Genomic DNA, 14527 nt, shown 5'->3' on the forward strand with positions numbered 1-14527 from the left:
TTACAGTTCCTGTTGATTCATATTTGAGGATTTCAAGAGCTAATATATTATCCCTCCGTCAGGATTCCACAGATCATAAAGTGCCAAAAAGGTTCCGTTGCTTTCTCAATTATACAACTTGTGGGAATTATTGCAATAATGTCGCAGGTTGCATGGCAGGGTTTTGCGTTTTTTATACCTGTAATTGGATCCTGCATTGGGTATCAAGTAATGCTTAATTCTTTCACATTTTATCAGAGATTCAAACTTTCAATTAAATCCTGTCAGAGATCCTTACACTACACCAGAATTGCTGAAAAATGACAGCAGTTTAGGACTGTCCCGATCGACCGTCCTAAATTTAAGATTGGAAAAACGGTCGTATATGCCATTAAGCCGTCCTAAACTAAAATAGAGGACGGGTTTTTGTGTAGTAAATACACGACGGTAGAGGTCGTTCTAGAACTCGTCGCTGAGGTTGTGGGGCTAGTTTTTCATTCTGGCCCGCACTGCATTTTCATTCTGGCGCTCATTGTTTTCCATTCTGGCGCTCATTATTTTCACTAACAAATCTTGAAAAACTAGTGGAAAGAGAGAGAGAAAAAAAATGGGTGACTTGACTAACTTCTAACAAGCCGTTAAGAGCTTCTTCAAGGAACACAAAGCTTGCGAGCTTCTCTGAAATTGTAAGCTCTCTCTCTCTCTCTCAAAACATAATATTTATTTAATGATTTTAAAGCTTGAAGTTTATGTTTTTTTCGTCTGATTTTTGTTGGTAAATTGTTGTATTGTTCACTAAACTGATATGGGTATTTTAAACTTCGATCAAACCAAGGGTTCTTTCTCCAAATTGAGGTAAAGTTCTTTCCTTTTTTTCATTCTTTTTCATTTCTTATTGTTTAATTACTATGGATTCAATGGGGTTCGCTGAATCTATCATGGGTATTTGTTATCTCGATTTTTCTTTGATGGGCATGAAATATTCGTCTATTTTTTGGTATTTGGGTTATGTTAACTATGAATTGTTTGGTGCTAGTTGTTTTAGAGTTGCTAGATCTTGGTTGTTACTGGCGACAAATGTTGTTAATGTTGTTAAGTTGTGAGTTGTAAACTAGTTTTGCTTTAAAAATTATTTTCATTTGTCAAAATTTGGTTTTGTTATTTGTTAAAAAAACCTATTTTTTGTGATTCTTGTGTTGTTAATGTTATTGTGTATGTTGAAACGTACAATAAGTGGTCATTACATTCCATTTCAATTCATTTGATTTTATTAATTGGGGTTTTTAGATTAAGAGGTTAAATATGTATATGACTGTCGCTATGAACAAGCTTTGACAGCTCGCCTTGTCTACCGTCAATGGAGGGAATGTAACTAATGATCTTAAGGCTCTTAAACAGGTATTAATTGTATCTTATTCAAATCATATTGTTGTGCTTTAAAACTAAGTATGTGGTCTTCTAGTTAATTAGACCTAGCTTGATATTTTCAGCGGTGCCCTTTGTGTTTTTTGTTCGATTTTAATCTTTAATTGCTTTATGAATGCTATTAGGTATCTCAGTCATAAGTGATCTTGTACAGCAGTTGCAGTTTCATTCAGACAAACCAAAGCATACTCTTCTTGGAGTTAGTCAAGTTTAGCGTGTGGACTAGAGTTGCATAGGTAATGCTTCTGCCATGTTGTTTGCATAGATAATGCGTTTACCGTATTAAGTATTATGACTTGCATGCCTTGCAGATCTTTTGCAGGAAGGCCACATTTTTTGCTTCCTCTGGGGTCTTTACGTTTCTGGTACGTCTAAATCTCCTATTTCCAATAGAAAAAAACAAAACAATATGAGGGGAATTCATTACCGAAAGTTCTTTTTTTAACCCTATATATGTCAATACACAATATAGTCAGACATCTCCTACTTTATGTAATGGCTTGTTCAAGTATACATTTATTTCGGAAATAAGCTTGACACGAGTTTTAGTTTTACTATGTATAAGTTTTATGTTCTTATTTTGCAAAAGGTGGATGCAACTTATATTTTCTATGATTGAGGTCATGGTGATATCATAGGATAAGCTTACTTTTGTATCTCTTCTTTAACTGGAAATAGAGAACATACAATATAATTCTCGTTGAGTAGGTGGCTTTTTCTCAGAAAACCCCAAATGTTGGGATTTGTTTGGGTCGGATTTAGTTGGGCCTCTACTTTTAATAATGGGTCTATGGTGGACTAATGCATGGCAAGTGAAATAACCCATGAGATTGTGTTGGAAAGAGATTGCTCTTTTGAGAACTCTCTATTCGGTTTTCTCTTTCTAGAAAATTTATCGGATAAGACTAATTAAAAGAAAAACAAATTTAGGGGATGCTTTTCATTGATGGTTTCTTCTTTTTTTTCTTTATGTAATCAATTACCACGGTGGAATTCAAGCATCAAGGGAGTTGTATTGCTAAAGTTTTAATTGAAGAAGAAATGTAAATCTGCTTGATTATTGGTGGATTTGAAATTGATTTTGACTAGACTTGATTCAGGTGAGTTGATTCTCATGTTTTCCCTGCTAAAATTGATTTGGGGTTGATATGTTTCTAAAACTTAGAAACTTGGGGTTTGTAGAGTTTGAAATTATGACAAATAGGATAACTTAGTTTTGTTTGTCTTTCCTTTTTGTGGACTATTGTGTTGACTTGTGTGGATTTGTGAGTTGGAACTAGGTTTTGAGGTTCAAATAGAAGTTGTAGAACTCTTACTTAACTTTGATATCCAATTGGATTTGTTTCAATCCAATATATATAGAAAAAGATACTACTGTTTTAGCACAGCTATGTTAACTAGGATTTTCCAGCCCATGTTCTGTGTTTATTCGGCTTCCTTAAAAAAATTATGTGGAATTTGCTTGATTGGTCTGAACAGAAGCTGTAGACTTTGGAGTGAAGTTTTATATCCATTTATGATTTTCTTGCATCGGGGGTGCGTTCCTATTGGAGCGTAGAAGATGAGCAGTACTAGTAACGATCGAGTCGAGGTTCGTGTACTTGTTGGACAACCAACAATCTGGGACATTGTCCGGTTAGAGTTCGGCTTTGGATAATTTTCTTATCTTTTATATATTTGTTAGTTAACTTTTGAGTTATAAGAAACATTGTAAAAGAGAACAATGAGTGTTTGTAATATATTTTGGAAACTTGAGCAATGATGTTGTTCATGTAATAGATTTAGAGACATTTATATGTATCTTTGGCTTATTGCATAGGTGTATTATAATGATCTCATTTTGTAAACTTGTTACTTGAATGTTCTGGCATTTGTCGAGACGGTTAAGTAGCAAGGTTCTCCTACTCATTATATCTTGGGATGGTTAGCTAAGAGATATAGTGGGTTGGGGCCTTACACTTTCCATATGGGATTTGAACTAGATAACTGTGTATATAAGGTAGATAATGCTAGGAGGTGCTCATGGTATATAAGGTACTTAATGCTAGGAAGCACTCCTCCGGTCCAGACCATAATGAGTCTATGGAGTCTAAATGAACATAGTGATTCCTGGGGTATCTCTTGAATGAGTTCAGGATGTACAATTTCGACATATAAGTTAGAGCTAGATTCAGGTTTTGACTTCCTATACATAAAAGTTGGTTACGCAAGTTCTTTGTTTTCTGAACCAAGTTTCATCGCATTTGGATATCTGCGTCGGCGTTATGCTTTGAGAAAGAGGAGATGTTAAGCAATTGAAGTATTTTATTATATTTTTCAACACAATTGAAGTGTAAATGTTTCGATGAAAGTGTCATATGATCGATTGAAACCGATTTGAAAAATATAATGTGTATTGACTAAGGTTTTCTATCGTTTAATCGAGTTTTGGGTCAATCTGTAATTTTATTCGATCCATTTATGCGCTTATTTCAATGGCTTTATTGTTCTAATATGATATTCATTTCAGTCATACTATATGCCCTTTGCATTCTCACTTACTGAGACTTGTTTCTTGTTGTTGTTTCTTGTTGATATTCCTTTATATATATATATAACCCTTTGTGTCCACGCTTATACTTGTTTTGATCAATTTTCTCTTGAATATTACATGCCGCCTATTACTTAATTTTTTACCATGGCTTGTGCGAGATGCTAATGCTGTAACCTTGTTTTGTTTCCATGATAGTAGTATGAAGCCATATATTTCCTAAATTTCTATGCAGGTTGTTGGAGAGCTTTTAGCAATCTTTTCCTACATTGAGTAATGATATGCTTATAGGGAGTTTTAAATAGGCCGACTCATGGCAGCCATAAAGAGCAAATACTAAAGCAAAATCTGAAGAGAGAGCATTACAAACAGAGTGCAAAATTGCAAATTGGCAAAGGCTAGGGGGGGTACTAAAAAGAGAGAATTTACAAGGGTGTACCAAGAAGGCATAGGGTTTAACTTTATTATATGAGGCTATTGATGAAGAAGGGGGGATGGTGTGATTTCGACACGCCCCACTTCCTCTGTCTTCCCAAGTAATGATCTGGTTGGGCGGTCATCTCGAAAAAGATCCATCAACAATGACACTATTAAGATAGACAATAGCCAATCCTTATTGCAAATGTCTGGGGTCAGCTGAATGTATCTCGTAGCAACTATTTTTTTGTTTGACGTGGTAAACAGTCATTTTTTCGAGGGGTGGTACTTTAAGGTTGCAATTCCAGAAAAGTGGCAAAGTTTTCTTTATGCATTCATTTGCGAGTCCTGCATTTTGGAAGAAACCGACGGCGATGTTTTTTTAAGCTCTTGTGTAATGATTGATTTTGGACTAATACACGGGTGGTGGGTGTTTGGTTGTTCTTTGCAGTTGAATTACCAAGCAATGCTGGTTGATGGAATAGATAGTAGGGAAAACACACGAGTAGGAGTGGAGTGGAATTTCATGTCATGGATGGTAACTTGGTGAGTATAATGTGTTTGTGATCTCATTAAACCAATGCAATATATGTTTTTTTTCAACTTTTTTTCTCTGTTTTTGAAGGCTATTCTTGTCCAGCATCCCGACGCTGATTTCTCTAACTTTTTCAACTTTGAGTTGAATGAGGAGAACTGGAAAGATTACTACAAACTGCTGGTGAGTGAAAGCTTTTGTCCATTTAAATTTTTAATATTATCAATTGGTGATGGAGACATATTATGATAACACGGGAGCAACTTCGCCGGAAGTTACCGTGATATGCAAAGTAAAATCCGTGTTTATGAAAGTGGACATTCGAAAGGTGTATATCGCTTCTTATTTGTCGGAAGATAATTGTTATTCCATGCATATTTAGGTAAAGATTACTACAAACTGCTTGTGAGTGAAAGCTTTTGTCCATTTAAATTTTTTAATATTATCAATTGACTAATGGAGACATATTATGATAACACAGGAGCAACTTCGTCTGGAAGTTACCATATATGCAAAGTAAAATCCGTGTTTATGAAAGTGGACGTTCCGAGCAGGTATACTTCTTCGCGCTGTCGGAAGATAATTGTTATTCCATGCATATTTAGGTAATACTTTAGCATATTCAACTAATATATAATTTCGTTAAGCTATGCTTAACTTATTCTTGACCAATTTGATTACTTACTAGCTACCATATTAGCACTACAGTACACCAGAATTTCATAAATATGACACTCTTGGAATATGTACCCCGTCTCCAATTAGGAATGAGAAATGTTGTCTTAAGTTGTTTGAACCCCGTCGTACTTGTTTTTTAGGTTGACTAAAGACATTAGTTATCATCCCAAAATAGAGACGAGATTTATTGTCATTCCCGATTTATTATCGTAGACGGAAGGCCGGTAAAGACTTTGTGAAGTAGACTAAATATGAGTCCACTGTTTGTTATTTTCTTGTAGTGATGTGAAAGCTATGGTTTGCAGGCTTAAGAAGATGGTTATGATTGGAGATGGTGCTACTGACCTCGAGGTAGGAGAATTCTTCCAAACCTCCTTTATACCCAGATGGTGTTTGTTATAAAAGTAAAATATAGGCTACCTTGCATATTTTCAAATTTTGGATCCTAGGGAAATGAAATAAACAAACTTCTCGGTGGAAGTGGATTCTGAACAGAACAGTCATGCATTATTTAAAAAAAAAGGAATAAAATAGTCATTAGTGGCATGCATACTGGTTTGAATTCTCTCAATACTAAAGCCCCATGCTACAAACACAAAGTGGTAGAAATAGTTCCTTGTGTTTGGGCTATTAAATCGTTGAGTACTCGCTGCTTTTATAGGCTCAATTGTCGAGCATGTTCATGGCATCCAAACCATTCCATAAGGCCAACAGAGGATTTGGACTAACTGCACACATTGTTGATCATTGTAAACTGGTCTTTAAATTTTCTCGAGGGACAAACAACATTTAGGTTAGCATTTCTTTGTTCCCTAATTTCCCTTCTGGCCATTTCACCTTCAGTTCATCTCTATATTTAGATCTATGTACTTGGGTGTATTTGTAATTAGATAAAATTGACATGAGTTTCTTTGTCGTTGCAGGATTTCTATGAGGATTTATGGGGAGATTGAAAGTGAACATCTGTGATAACTTGGCTGACCATATGGTAAGTTATCTTTGATAGTGTAGTGCACCCCAAGTTTGTATGTTTCGTAAATAATGAAAATTTGCTTCTTCTGTTGGTAGGTGGGCAATGTGTATGTTAAGTTGAACATGCTGCAGACTGCAGTTGCTGTTTAGAGTCTGACTGGAAGGTTTTATGCAGGTTAGTTATCATATCTCATCTATCGTTTAACAAATAAGACTTAGCTTGTAGTCAGATAATATAGAATATACGTGTACAGTTAGGTAACGACTTTAATAGTTTACGACAATGTTCAGGAGTTTCTTGATAATGTTTTAGAATCGATTAAGGATGTATACAGTATACTTACTTGAATTGGTTATGAATCTTATAATTGTTTAATTATTAGTTAAGTTGACTTGGAGACGTGATTAAATCACAGGGCGTCCCATTATCTTCAACTTTTCTCTGGATTTTGGTGAAGCCACATGTAGGCAATATGAGAAGAATACATGCATTATTTGTGCAATGTATTGATTGTTGATCACATTGTAGATGAATTCTTTTGCTTTTCGGTTTAAATTTCTTTGTTGTTTGTGTCATTTATTGTATGTCGGTCGATCAAGCTTCTAAGGAACCACTATATTTATGCGTACCTGTCGAATCTAAAACTATGAGGTTATGTAGTATGGGTGTGTGGACCATACACCCAGATACCAATCTTTTAACAATGAACTTTTCTATTTGTGTCATAATATTTCACCAAAATTTGCAGAAGATACTGTTTTTATCTTTTAATTCTATACCTAGAAGCAATAGCTATGGGCTTTTCTTGTTTTTTACCGAGTAACACGAAAGGCAATTGTATATGGTAATATTATACAATGTTTGTTTTTGTATATTTTTCTTTTATTCACTTTGGTCCAATAATAGATCTATTCAAGGGTCTCGTTATATATTTGATGTGATATATCTCTGTTTGGTTATGTATTTGAATTACATTGCCGCAAAACAATCTATTTAAAACTAACACTGCTACCATTTTCTTTCTTATTTTAATTTTTCACGTCTTAAGGGGATTGCAAGAAGGCTATTCATTTGTGGGAGCCTTTGTCTACTAGAACATGGAAAGTAGAATCGACTCCTTTTGTTGGGCATGCCGGAAGTGTTGAGGATATCCAGGTACACTCTAATTTGATTAACAAAACTTTTTCGTTTTTTTGTGTGGGTGTTTTAATGTGGTAAGCCCTCAATTTGAAGTCTATTCCATTCTAAAAGTTGTCTAAATTCCTTCATGCAGTGGAGCCCTGCCGAAGCTGATGTTTTTACGTCATATTCTGTGGATGATACGTTTGCCATATGGGATACCTATTTGGGAAAAACACCTTCAGTTTCTATTAAGGCACATAAAGCAGATGTGAAACTAACTCGGTTAAAGGTAAAAGTAAAGTTAAATGTAGTTATTTTGTTAATCGCGTATATGTTACTTTAGTTATTTTGTTAGGGGAATAAGGAACTAAAATGCCTCTGAGTGAGGAACTAGCTTTAACGTTTCGTGTTGGAATGTAGATGGAGAGCAGCAACATGAGACCTAGCAGTTAATGAAAGGTAAGGTTCTTGTGTGGTTTTCTTTCGTTTCATGTGACAATTGTATGCGGATGTTGGAATATTCATGAGTTTTGTTTTGGAAGATGGGTTCTTACATGTGAGTAGCGTGAAGGTATGGTGTATATATATTCGAAGTGTGGTATCTCTGGTTGGAACTAACAGAGGTGTATAACACTGATATAAGTGGAAGTGATGTATATATATGTTGTTTTTATTTTAATTTTGGTATATAATTTATAGTGTCTTTTGATTCGAGGATTGGTTATTTGACTTAACTGGCATTAGTCGAGATGGTTAAATAGCTAGTTTTACAAATCAATATATATTTGAGTAGCTGGTTCTCTTTAATCAATATATTATTTGATTTTCAGGTTATGACAGGATTTATGTATATGAAATGTTGAAAATATAGAGGAGACTCTGTCGACATTTTTATGTCTTTGTCAAGGTGTTTGACAAGGTTATAGGGTTTTGGGGTTACATAAACTTTTATGTCTATACTATGCTTCTATTGTTACTAGTTTGCTACCATACTCTCTTTTCTGAATTCCGTGAGTCCGAGTATAAGGAACTACTACTTAAAAATAGGATATAAGTATATATCTATACATATTTGTTTTCTACTGCCTAACTCATTTTTATTTATTTCTATTGGTGTATAGGATGAAAAGGACTTTTGATGATACCATCCCAAAGTCATCCTCTGATGCTTGCAACTACTGAAGGTGCTAGTTCTATACAAATGACGTGAAAGCTTGAGTTTAAGGACAAGTCCTATTGATTTGGAAAAAAAATGTGTATTTCATTCTTGGCAAGTCCTATTTATGAAAGATGTTTTGGTAATGTTATTTTAATAAAAGATTATGTGATTGGATATACTTGTGGGATTTCTTGTTTATGTTATAGACAATTGTAGAATACCCAATAAGTAGGGGCATTTTTATACAGGTTCAGTATTCTCCCAAAAATGGTGGTTTTGGGGGAAATTATTTTTTTTACGTATGAAATAGTTTTGTAACGGTGGAAAACCGTAACTAAACTTTGCAATAACTAACACTTACAAAGTAGTAAAACCGTTACCAAAGAAAATTAACCGTTGCAAATTCTATAAATCAGTAATACAAAAAAGCGTTACTAATTTTATAAAAACCGTTACTGATGTTAGAAAAGAGTAACACACAAAAGCGTTACTAATTTTATAAAACCGTTACTGAAGAGTAATACAATTGAGCAAAGAAAATCGTTAGCAAATATTTTTAGTTACAGAAAAAACCGTTACAATAAATAATTTTGTAACGGTTCTACACCGTTACGAATATTAATAACGAATTAGAAACGCCAAAACTGTGCCGCAAAAAAACCGTTACAAATATTTTTAGTAACGGTTTCTGACCGTTAGGTATGTCCTATTTTGGTATAGTGTTACCAATGGTTTGTCCAAATCCATCTAGGTTGTGAACGTTTACTTATACTTTATAAGGTACTGATGATATGATCTTCTGTGTGTCACCACACACCATATCATCTACAACATAAAGTATTAGACACATGCATATAACTAATAATATATATAATATGCATAACATTTGCCCATATGATTCTCATTCAAAATATAAAGAATTAGAGTTAATACAAAAGTAATGATTTTAGTATACAACCCTATCAGTTGGGACTTTGAGTTCTACATGAAGAAGTAAGTATACTTATCCTAATTTTCAAATAATAAAGTAGTGTATCATTTGGATGACTGTAGAAAAAGTTATTGCTTTGACAAGTTGGTTAGAAAACCTACAGTGTTATCCTTTATGTGCATGAACCTATTTTGGGAAATATGTCTAGTAATGAACTAAGAGTCTCTTAAAATCTTCTTGAGTGTTTTATATAGTGTTTGTAGCCTACTTTTAGACTGTGGTTTTATTTGGAACCGACATGATTTATAAGATCATTTTTTTTAGAATAAAAAATAGAGAAATATTCATTTGTGAGTTTTTGGATTTAAGGTTCATAGTGTATCTCTGAATATGAAATTTTACGTAAATGATTGTGGGAGCATTTGAAACTTATTGTATGTGATTCTATATAGTATAAATTATTGTTTTCCTTAAAGGTACATACAAGTAGGGCTGTCAATGGATTTCGATAACCCGATAACCGGTCCGAACCAAATCGATAAAAAACGGTTTGGGTTTTGTTAATTTAGTTTGCCCTCTACTGACCCGAAATCAAACCGAACCGATAAGATATTGGTTTGGTTTTGGGTTTACCCTCCACCGAACCGATATGAACCCGAACAGATAAAATAACATTTTAGTAATATTTATAATTAATTTTGTATGTATTTATCAATTGTGTGGTTAAAATTAATTAATTTAATTTAAGATTTAATTGATTTTATAATTTTTGGTTCGGGTTCGGTTTGCAATATATCTCATCGGTTCAGTTCGGTTCGGTTTCGGATTAGATATAATATTATCAGTTCGGTTCGGTTTCAGGTTCCCAATTTTCTTATCGGTTCGGGTTTGGATTTTTCAAAACCCGACCCAAACCAATCCATTGACAGCCCTACATTTAAGAATGTTGATATTTATTGGTTTAGAGCTATGTAAGACTTGATTTTAATCTTGAAAGATTGGATACATAGGTAGCCTTATGTACAGGTGCAACCACTATATTATATAGTGTATATTAGTTTTTTGTAATAACTATATGTGTATAATGTTAGTATTTAATTGTGTACATGATTGTGGCTGTTTGAATTGCATTTGATTGATGACTATTCGTGTTGCGTTCAATGATATTTAAATACGTGATTGATTTGCATTAATGCATGAAAATAATTTTCTGTACGTATGATCAATTGTTGTGCATGATTAATGGTAGTACAATGATAAGTGAGATGAGAATAATATTTTCAACGAGTCGACCACACCTTTGGAACTCTCCACCCCTCAGGATTTGGTAATGATATATTATGACTTAAGATGGCATGTGATAGAAAGGTATTCATTGAATGTGTCATGAATAACCTGTTAGTGTTATGATGGGTATTCCTTGAATGTGGCGAGAATGACCCAAGGTATTCATTGAATGTACCATGAATGACCTGTTAGTGTATGATGGGTATTCCTTGAATGTGACGGGGAATGACCCCAGGTATTCATTGAATGTGCCATGAATGACCTTAGATATTGAATGCCCATAAGAAGCTGTGATTATGCGCATGGAAAGCCTAGAGATGTCTGTGACTCACAAGTAACGAGTTTGCAAGATGTAAATATGTTCTTGGAGGTGATATCCCCGGTCGCTTGGGACATATGTCTTGTAGTGGTACTCGGTGTGAGAGAGGCACACGAGTATGTGTGATTTGGCAAATGTGTGAAGTGCAAATCATGGAGTAGGAACTAAAGGTGAGGTCAGTAAATAAGTTATTAATAAACAAGATACATTCTGGAATTGAATGAACTAAAAGTATGTGAAATTGTGTGATGTTATGGATGTGAAGTGTGACTGTGAATAATATTAGTGAATGTTTGTGATCTTTTATATGATTGTAAAATGACTATAACTTGATATGTTATAACAAAAATATTAATGACTTGTGGTAGTCTGAGATCTATGGTTATGCACATAGAAACTTTATGACGTAATGATGTTATGTGAATGACTAACCTTGATATAGATATTATGATAAGTGGTATTCTCCGAATATGCGGGACGAACCAGGTTGTATCAATTAGACTTAAATGTCTTAAATGAGGTTTGATTATGAATGGAAATTTGACTGGCTGAGATAAATCATTTTATTGTGATGTCTAACTCTGTTTTGCAAGAGGGTAAGATCTATTAATCTTTTATGCAGGGACGTAAATATCCTACACTAAGACGACGTGTTGGCTTAAAGGTAAGGTGTATCAAACTCATATTTAATTAGGTTATCATATGTGCATTTAATAAGTGGAATATAAGTGGTATTTATGTTATGAGTTATTTTGGAAAGTGAGAATAATTATAAGTACTGTTATATGAGATTCTTGGAATTGTATATTGGGGATGAAATCTTACTTGGGAAGAAACTACATGCCGTTTTGAGAAAACAGAACTAACTTGTCTTCTAAGTTGAATTGATTGTAATAGTATATTCTTTTATTTGAAATATTGAACATATTGTTTCTATATTTTTAGTCTTACTCATACCAGCAAATTCAATTTGCTGACCCATGTTTGCTTTGTTTTGCAACGTGGGTGTGTTCTTGGAAACATAGATGGTGGAGTGCAGTGGATGAGGACACGTGATTTGGATTTGCTCTTGGAGTTTTTTTGTTTAAGTTTTTCTAAAGTGTACGGTTTTGTTTTGAGACTGATGTAATAGAGTTAGTTAGTTTCTTTGTAGTTTAATAATGTGATTGAAGGATTGTTCCTTTTGGTTTTAAATTTGATCTCATATTTTAATATCGTGATTGATAATATGTTATTAGGGTTTCATTTTATCCTAGGTTTTCAGATGATTGAATAGGGTGACGATTGAGATAATTATATCTTGGATAATTTCCTATTTTAAATATTCTAGAAATTTGGGGTGTGACAAAAGTAGACTAAGATACAATTCAATATCTTACTATATTAGAACAATAACACAACTCTCTCTGGCGGCTAAGGCTTGAATGAAAGAGATGGGTTTAGGTCTCTGTACGTAATTAAATATCTCTAGTTGATGACTACAAGCCTTTATATAGAGTTTCAAATCACTCACAAAGAGTTCACTAACCAATGTGAGACTAAAACAATGATATAGACTGCAAAAACTAGTTTCCAAGAGTTTACCAACCAATGTGGGACTATCATACAAAATACAAGGAGAGAAAGAACACACTTGTTTATCTTCTCAACCAAGCTCACATAAGTTATTTAAAATATCAAAAGGAGAATTCCAACAACAAAGACAGTAGGAAAGTACAGTAGGCTAATTAATAAAGCAAATTTAGTCCAAATGTTGTTACAACTACATAAGCATGAATTTAGCACACTCCACTAACATTCTATACTAATACAACGAACTACAACACATTACATCAATTAAAACAACTAAACACTACTACCAAATAGAAGACATAGACCCAATCATCTCATTACTCAAGCACTAGGGTTTAATACTTCATGAAAGTTCATATACTAACTGCATTTCAGTATATGTAGGTATAAAATGCGAAGAAATGCATCTATCTAGCCATCCTATTTTAGAAAATGTATCAATCAAACTTTAACATAAAAGTTGATATACAAAAAAAAAAATCCAATTGGTATACGAATCAAAATTCCATACACTAATATGAGTGTTAAAATTTTGTAACAATAAAAATGTATTTATCAATCCTATTCAAACAAAATTTAAAGAAAAAAAAACAAGACAATCAATATTCAAATTCAAAGATAAATATCTAGCTCAAGGTAATGATAATTACTGTTGAGTCATGCGAACAGGTCACCAAGGAAGGACTTGCTGCAAGGATTGTGGATAAACAACAAATACACGGGACTTTGTCTTAATATGTATTATGTCAAGACCATGTACATATGCATAGGCGAGAGAGTGTTTGATTGGCTTCACTCGAATTCCTTACTGGATAATAACTGAATTTCAGATAACTTATGGACAGGTAAGATGCCTTACTATTTTAGAAGTACTTTTGACTTCGTCTTTTTTAATATGAAGGATTAGAAATTATGTCCTCCCTAAATTGTTTACAGGACTTTGGTTTATTCATGGTTGTGATTGATGGTTGAGTAACTTAGTCTTTGGTTGTGTACATGCATTCTTGTTGGAAGTTATAATTTGATAAAGATATTTCACTTTAAAAAAAAATCCTTGTAATTAAAGAGAAATTGTTTTTAATGCTCATCTATCTGGATGTAAATGTTTCACTTCATTTCTAAGTAGGTGTGAGCCAACTAAAGGGTCAAGCTTTCTTGTACTACTCCTGAATGCTTACAAGCATTTGTTGCACTTTTGCTTTACATCTTGGCATTCTAGGAAGACGATGTTATTGTCATTGGTTAGTTGATTTTCCCATCAGATATAGTGCAATATGAATTGAAGTTGCTTAGGCTTTTTATATGAGAAGCCTTCACACTGTTTACTATCTCCTTAACTATGCACTTATGGTTAAGGTATGCACTTTATCTCAAGGAGAATATATATCAAGAATTGTATAGTTTGATGATGTTTGTGTTGAAATCATCTGACTCTATTATCTGCTACACCTAAAAGGGAGTTAATAGGAATTTTTCTATGACGTTGTTGTTATATTTCAAGTAGTTCATTGTCTACTTATTTTTCTTTTGGCTTTATTATTATTTTCTTTTACTCAAATGCTGCCATGTGTTGACATTTGGATGATGCTTCATATTACGT

The 14527-nt window shown here is 33.6% G+C and overlaps 2 long non-coding RNA genes across 2 annotated transcripts; both read left to right on the forward strand.

Moving 5' to 3' along the window:
• The first annotated feature begins 1223 nt into the window (after window positions 1-1223).
• On the forward strand, window positions 1224-1769 carry LOC147477924 (uncharacterized). The gene is made up of 3 exons (XR_015207993.1): window positions 1224-1377; window positions 1530-1640; window positions 1716-1769. It is a non-coding gene; the product is annotated as an uncharacterized LOC147477924 (long non-coding RNA).
• Window positions 1770-4803: 3034 nt separating this feature from the next.
• LOC147477925 (uncharacterized) lies at window positions 4804-5916 on the forward strand. The gene is made up of 4 exons (XR_015208084.1): window positions 4804-4897; window positions 4977-5069; window positions 5368-5440; window positions 5870-5916. It is a non-coding gene; the product is annotated as an uncharacterized LOC147477925 (long non-coding RNA).
• Window positions 5917-14527: the final 8611 nt, after the last annotated feature.

Source organism: Coptis chinensis, chromosome 9 (assembly GCF_015680905.1).
Source record: "Coptis chinensis isolate HL-2020 chromosome 9, ASM1568090v1, whole genome shotgun sequence".
In the NCBI taxonomy this organism is placed as follows: domain Eukaryota; kingdom Viridiplantae; phylum Streptophyta; class Magnoliopsida; order Ranunculales; family Ranunculaceae; genus Coptis; species Coptis chinensis.